Source organism: Delphinus delphis, chromosome 8 (genome assembly GCF_949987515.2).
Source record: "Delphinus delphis chromosome 8, mDelDel1.2, whole genome shotgun sequence".
Taxonomy (NCBI): domain Eukaryota; kingdom Metazoa; phylum Chordata; class Mammalia; order Artiodactyla; family Delphinidae; genus Delphinus; species Delphinus delphis.
In genome coordinates this window covers 63449150-63455607 of record NC_082690.1, presented here as the reverse complement: position 1 = coordinate 63455607, position 6458 = coordinate 63449150, and the positions used below count along the sequence as shown (strand labels likewise).

The 6458-nt window shown below is 45.6% G+C and overlaps 1 pseudogene; it reads right to left on the bottom strand.

The window, feature by feature from the left end:
* Positions 1–1769: 1769 nt before the first annotated feature.
* Positions 1770–6457, bottom strand: LOC132430273 (olfactory receptor 10Z1-like; annotated as a pseudogene).
* Between the last annotated feature and the right edge of the window lies 1 nt (position 6458).

The following is a 6458-nucleotide window of genomic DNA, read 5'->3' as shown; positions in this document are numbered from 1 at the left end:
AGGAGGTGAGCTCAGTGTCCTTGTACTCCGACGTCTTGGCCACTCTCCCTAATCTTGCAATGACCTTTAAAATCGCCTCTTCCCATTCGATGAAGACTGCTTTGTTTTTCCTTTGTGCTTAGTCTAGCTTCACCTGCTCACCTCAGCTTGGGGGTAAAGAGAGAGCTTGCTAGAAAAATATTTTCTTAATTAATTTGTAATTTTTTTAGTATTTGATCTAATGATAGACCATAAAATAACAATAAAAGGACAAAGAGTGTCTGTGGTCAAAATATATTGGTCTGTATGTTATTAGACAATGGGAAGGCTCTTAGTAAAGGTCAGGGTTAGATTTTCTGATATGAGAAAGTAAATTAGAAGCCCATAGTGAGCTACCATTAATAAAATGAAATTTAATTATTAATTAGTAACACAAATTGGTTAACATGAAAAAACTGCAGAAAATTCTATAAAATTTTATTCACATCTTTTCCAAAGTTGTACTCTGCTATAAGTTAAGGTTTTTGGACCTCCAAACTTTTGAGACTGTGTCCATTTCAACAGCATCTTGTCCTGGAATGAGTGTGATAATTATAGTTATGACTGAGTACGTTCTGAGGGGAGATGACCAAGTGGAACCAGACAGTAAAATTACTGGACACCTTCTTTTTGCATGGTTATCTGTAGATGATGGGCTTTTTGGATGTATAAATGCTGGCCTGTGTTCCTAGTCTGGCTCTAGCCTAGTTACAGGAGACTTCATAAAAGAACAGGATGAGATGCCCCTGACCAAACCAGCTGTGAATGCTTATGTCAGGTCAAAACTGGTGACTTCTCTGTGGAAATAAGCAGGGTTCCTGAATTCCTAGGGAGTGAGTAAACAAGCTCTTTAAGTGATTTTTCGTGGTCAGATGCAGCCTGTTAAGGAAGATTGAGGGAACTAGATTGTTTCCCCTGTGAAGTTTAATTTATCTGTATACACTGATGACTACCATATTTATTTCTGTTTCCCTGTCCTGTATTTAGTGCTTTAGACAAAAATATTTTTGTCTGTTGAGTCTCAAGCACGAATTGTCTAAAGTAATTATCTCCTTCCACCTGCAACTTGCTCCCCTCCAGTGTTCCATAGCCTAATAAGAGGCACCATCATTCAATCAACATGTTGATTAGAAACCTGAGGGTAATTTATTTTTCTCCCTCCACATGTTTGCACTCAGTGACAAAGTCTTGTACATTCTGAGTACAATAGGTATCTCCCATTGCTCTTCATTTTCATTGTCAGCACTTTTTTTCCCCAGCTACCACCTTATATATTTATTTTACAGTAGTACTCCTGTAATATTTGATTTTATGTGTCAATTTGGCTAGGCTACAGTGACCAGGTGTTTGGTCAAACATGAGTCTAGATGTTGCTGCGAAGGTGTTTTTTTTAGATGTGATTAACATTTAAATCGGTAGACTTTGAATAAAGCAGATTACTGTCCATAATGTGGGTGGCCCTCATCCAATCAGTTGAAAGCCTTAGGAGAAAAGGCTTAAGTCCCCTTAAAAAGAAGGATTCTGTCTCCAGGATGCCTTTGGACTCAAAACTGTGACATCAACTCTTACTGGAAGTTCCAATCTCCTGGGCTGCCCTGTGCATTTTGGCATTGCCGGCTCCCATAAATGTGTGAGCCAATTCCTTTAAAATAAAAACAACAACAACATTATAGTGGTTCTGTTTCTCTGGAGAATCCTAGCTAATAGAACTCGAACCAGCTTTCCTCTCCCCTCTCTTACTGTCTTACAACTCATTCTCCATATACCAACCATGGCATAAATCTAAATAGATTGCTTTCCGGGCGGCGGGGACGGAGGTGGGCCTGGCGGGTCCGCGCGGCCTCGGGGTCGGAGCCCGGGTCCCCGCCCACTCCAGCGCCCGCCGCCGGCCGAGCCCCGCGCCCCGTGCCTCCGTCCTGGGTCGCGGTGGTCGGAGATGCGCCCGGGTCCACGGGACAGGCGAGCGCAGAGTGGGAGGTTCCGACGCCTCCGCGGAGCATCGCGGGTCCGGGGCTGGGGGCGCCGCGGCTTGCTATGCTCTCCGCTCTTTCCCGGCTCTGAAGCCTCGAGAACAAGGCTAGGCAGCAGTAGTTTAATGGGGAGTTTGCCTGCTGGGAACTAGGGGCCTGCTGGGGTCTCAGTTCTTGGCTGGCCCCGAACACGAGGTTGCCAGGCGCGTGAGGGCAGCAGGTAGGAGTGAGCCGCTGGTGCAGTGATGAGCAGGGAAGGAAGGACACTGGCTGTTGGCCTGTGAACCTAGGCAAGAAGGACCAGCCAACACAATCCAGACCAAGGTCCGTGGGCCCAGCTCGGTCCTGGACGGCTGGTCAGTGGAATCAACCTGCAGGTGTGGCTCTTTTCACTCCTGGCTTCAGGACAGATCCTGCTTATGAGCCCAGGGCAGCGTCCTCAGTCCTCCAGGAGAGTGCGCCTGAGTGGAGGGTTGGGGGGTGCCCGACTCAGCATGGCGGCCACGCATGTCTAGTGTGCCTACGAGGGCAGTGGGGAGCCTGGGGAAGTCATGGCCTTGGGAATGTCCTCTGGTGAAAAAAGAACCCGCAGGCTTATAAAATAACTTTTGTGTGGAACGTTGGTGTGTTGAAAAGCAGTTGTGTGTGCTTTTCCCCCTTGGTGTGGATCAGCAGTGCTGAGGCAGCAGGCGTGATACAGAAGTGTGAGCAGAGACCGCCTGGAATCACCAAACTCCAGGGAAACTAGAGGTGGCAGCAAGCCAGTGAAGAGGACAGGAGCTGGGGGCGGTGGCACTGGTGGCAGCCCAGTAGGCGCCCCTCTTCTCAGGGCCCTAATCCTGGCTCCAGCCGGGTGGTCAGGGCAGCTGCAAGGTCTGCGCGAGCAGAGCCCACAGTCCTGAGCGGTTCTTCGCTGTGTTTGGGTCCTCTCCCCCCATCCAAGGGGAGAAATCTAGATGAGGTTTAAGAATTAGTGCTTTAGGGCTTCCCTGGTGGCACAGTGGTTGAGAGTACGCCTGCCAATGCAGGGGACACGGGTTCATGCCCCGGTCTGGGCGGATCCCACATGTCGCGGAGCGGCTGGGCCCGTGAGCCATGGCCGCTGAGCCTGCGCGTCCGGAGCCTGTGCTCCGCAACGGGAGAGGCCACAATAGTGAGAGGCCCACGTACCGCAAAAAAAAAAAAAAAAAAAAAAGAATTAGTGCTTTAAGAATGTGGATCTCATAGTTGAAACCTCGGAACACGTGTTTTCAGCACAAGGTGTTAAAGTGAAGGGACGCCTTTTCAAGGAGGGTGTCTCCATGTGGGCAGAACTAGAGAATAAATGGGTCTTAAATAAACAAAACAAAACAAACAAAAAAATCTGAATAGATTAATTCCTTTGTTAATATCCCCCAGACTTTGAATAAAGGCAACAATTCTTAACATGTTTACAAAGTCCTGAATGTGTCCCTATTATATTTCTATCTCTCAGCACTCTTCCCTCATTCCCCAAACATTCGAACTCTAGGTATCATTGGTATTCTTTTAAAACCACAGTATGTCCATATTCTTTGCCACCTTAGGACACTTTCACATGCAGTACCTGAATGCATTTTCCCTCTCACCTTTGTAACACCAACTTATGCTATATGTATGCACTTAAGTGTTGTTTCCCATCCTCTTGGAAGCCTTCTTCAGGCGCCAGACCAAATTAAGTACACCTGTTATCCCCCGTAGACACCCTCCCTACACACATATTATTTTTCAGAATACTCAGTGCACTTGCAACTACAGATTCAGTATTTGTTTTCTCCAGAATGCTGGGCTCTTCATATAGACACATTTAATGTCTTTCTTTTCCTGTGTGTCTAATTTTTACACACTTCCTGCAACACAGTAAGCATAAATGTATATTTAAAACGTATGAATGAAAAATTAATAAATGAGTGGATGTATGAAGGATTTCCTCTAGCCTGAACCACTGACTTGGCGGCCTTTGAATCTGTTGAATGTCAGCCTGATTCAAGTGGTGGAACGTTTGTGTCAGATCCTGCTACACCTGTGATAGGCTTTTACACAAACCCATGCTCACCACAGTTACACCACTGCCATGACACTGTTTAACTCAGATTGGCAAATAGCATCTCAGCCTGGTTTAGTAAAAGCTATGTAATCACTCTCTGCTGAATAATGTGTCCCTTATGCCTTGGAATGGTTGGAGAGTTAGAACACGTACAAGTCAAATGTTAGTAAGAGTAGTAGTAGCAGTAGCAAGAGAATTAGCAAAGGAGCTAACAATAGGAGATAGTTTACTACCTTCCAGTTACTGTTCCCAGTAATTACAAGTAGTGACCCAATTAATCCTCAGAATAACCCCAGAAGGTGTATTGTAATTCGTACTTTACAGAAGATGTAACTGAGGCATATAAAGGTTAAGCAAAAGTTCAAGGTCACAAATATCCTCTTAATACTCTGACTTCTTTTAAGGCACATCCTCTCTGTGGAGGGGCAGAATGAGGGGCTCTTTCATACTTCACCACCTGAGGACTTCCATTTGTCTGTGACACATTTCTTTCTAGCCAGCCCTTTCTGTTCAGAGTAAGTATGCAGACTCCTACATCTGGATATGTCAGGCAAACTTGTATTAGATCAACTTTCTGTCACAAAGTAAATAAGAAGCAGGAAAAATATTGTTAAATGTTTGAAGGCATAGACTTCTGGTTTCATTGAAGATGAAGTTGCTCCATACCCTTCAGGTCCTCCCTCTTATTACTAAAAACATGCCTAGATGAAGCAACAAACAAGCATAGGAAGATTCTAAACGGGACAGAGAAGAAGGCAAACCCCTAGGGACTTTGGACCTGAGGAAATCACATAGTGCTGAGTCCCTGCATTTTCTTATTGCTTCCATATATCCTGTACGGATTGCTGCACGAACCTCTAACTCAGAACCATCAAGAGACACAGACCAAAAACAGCTTTAAGAAAAGTCTGTTCTTGCTAGCCAAAGAACTGGGAAGAGGGTGACCTTAACAGAATAGAAAACATTTTTGCAATACCTGTCTTACTCCAGACAAATACCAGTGGAAAAATCGTACCTGTCTCCCACTGGCAGGATTCATTGGGGCCAAGCAGGGAGGTATTCTTCACCCCACCCACCCTTTGATTCCCCTGCCAGGGTATTGTCAGTGGGGTCCAGCAGGGAAATGAACCTCCTCTGTCATCTGGCAGCAATGAGACAATGAGGAAGTGTGAGGTGGTACTAGTTGGTACTCTGCTCCCCTGTAACCGCACCCCCCTTGTGAGTAGGGGTCCAGTGGGGACCTGAGCTTCCACCTCCACCTGCAACAACAGAGCAGTGTGAGCCAGCTCTGCAGGTCCCCCCTCCCTAGTGGCAGTGGAACCCAACAAGGAACTGACCTTACTTGGAAGAAAGGAGGTGTGCTAATTGGCATCACACTATAACTGGGAAGGAGATGACAGGGTGGTGGCGGAAGCTGCATTTGCATTTCGTTCATCTGCAAGGAGATAGTGGGTGTCAGCACTCCATTTTCCCAGAGCTGTGTCACTAGTGCTCAGCAGGAAGCTGAAGAGATACACATACACCTAGTAGTTGCAGTGACGGGGACATCCTCCTAAAAAAGGATTGAATCTGATCCAGAGTCTCAAAATATCCTAAATGTCTCTGCTGCAGTAAAAATCGCTGTCATACCGAGAACCAGAAAAATTACAATTCAATGAGAAAAGACAATATATGTGTAGATCAAGATGAAAAGGATGTTAAAATTATCTGGTAAGGATTTTAAGGCAGACATCAAACAAATGCTTCAATGAGCAATCATTGAAATTCTATTTCTTTGAAATAGAAAAGTTACAGCAAAGAAATAGAATTATGAAGTATAACCAAGGGGAATTTCTAGATCTGAAAAATATAATCACTGAAGTTCAAAAGAAGCAATGGGATTAAGCAGAGGTGTTGGCACCGTATGTGTCACAGCCATCAGCATATCTTCAGGGAATGAGTTGCTGTGCTTGGGCCTCAAATAGACATAGCGAGCAAATCCAATAGTGTATGCACACTACAGTGAGGTGGAAGGAGCAAGCTGAGAAGGCCTTATACCTCCCCTGGGCAGAGGGTATCCTCATAACTATGGACCCATTGAAGACACAGGAAATCATAATGAAAATAAAGCTGCCCGCCAACACAATGGCAGAGAACAGAAAAATAGCCGTTTCATGCTAGGGAGTATAGTCACAGGCAAGGCAGACCACAGGTGAGATGTCTCAAAAGAAGTGTGGAAGGTGTTGGAGTCACAGAAAGACAAGTTGAATACTATGAGGACAGTGCACACAGAAACCAGGAACCCAGCCACCCAAGCGGCCATCATCCGCTGAAAGCAGATCTTATGGGTCATCAGGATGGAGTAGTGCAGTGGGTTGTGAATAGCAGTGTAACGGTCATAGGACATGGCAGCCATGATGAAGCAG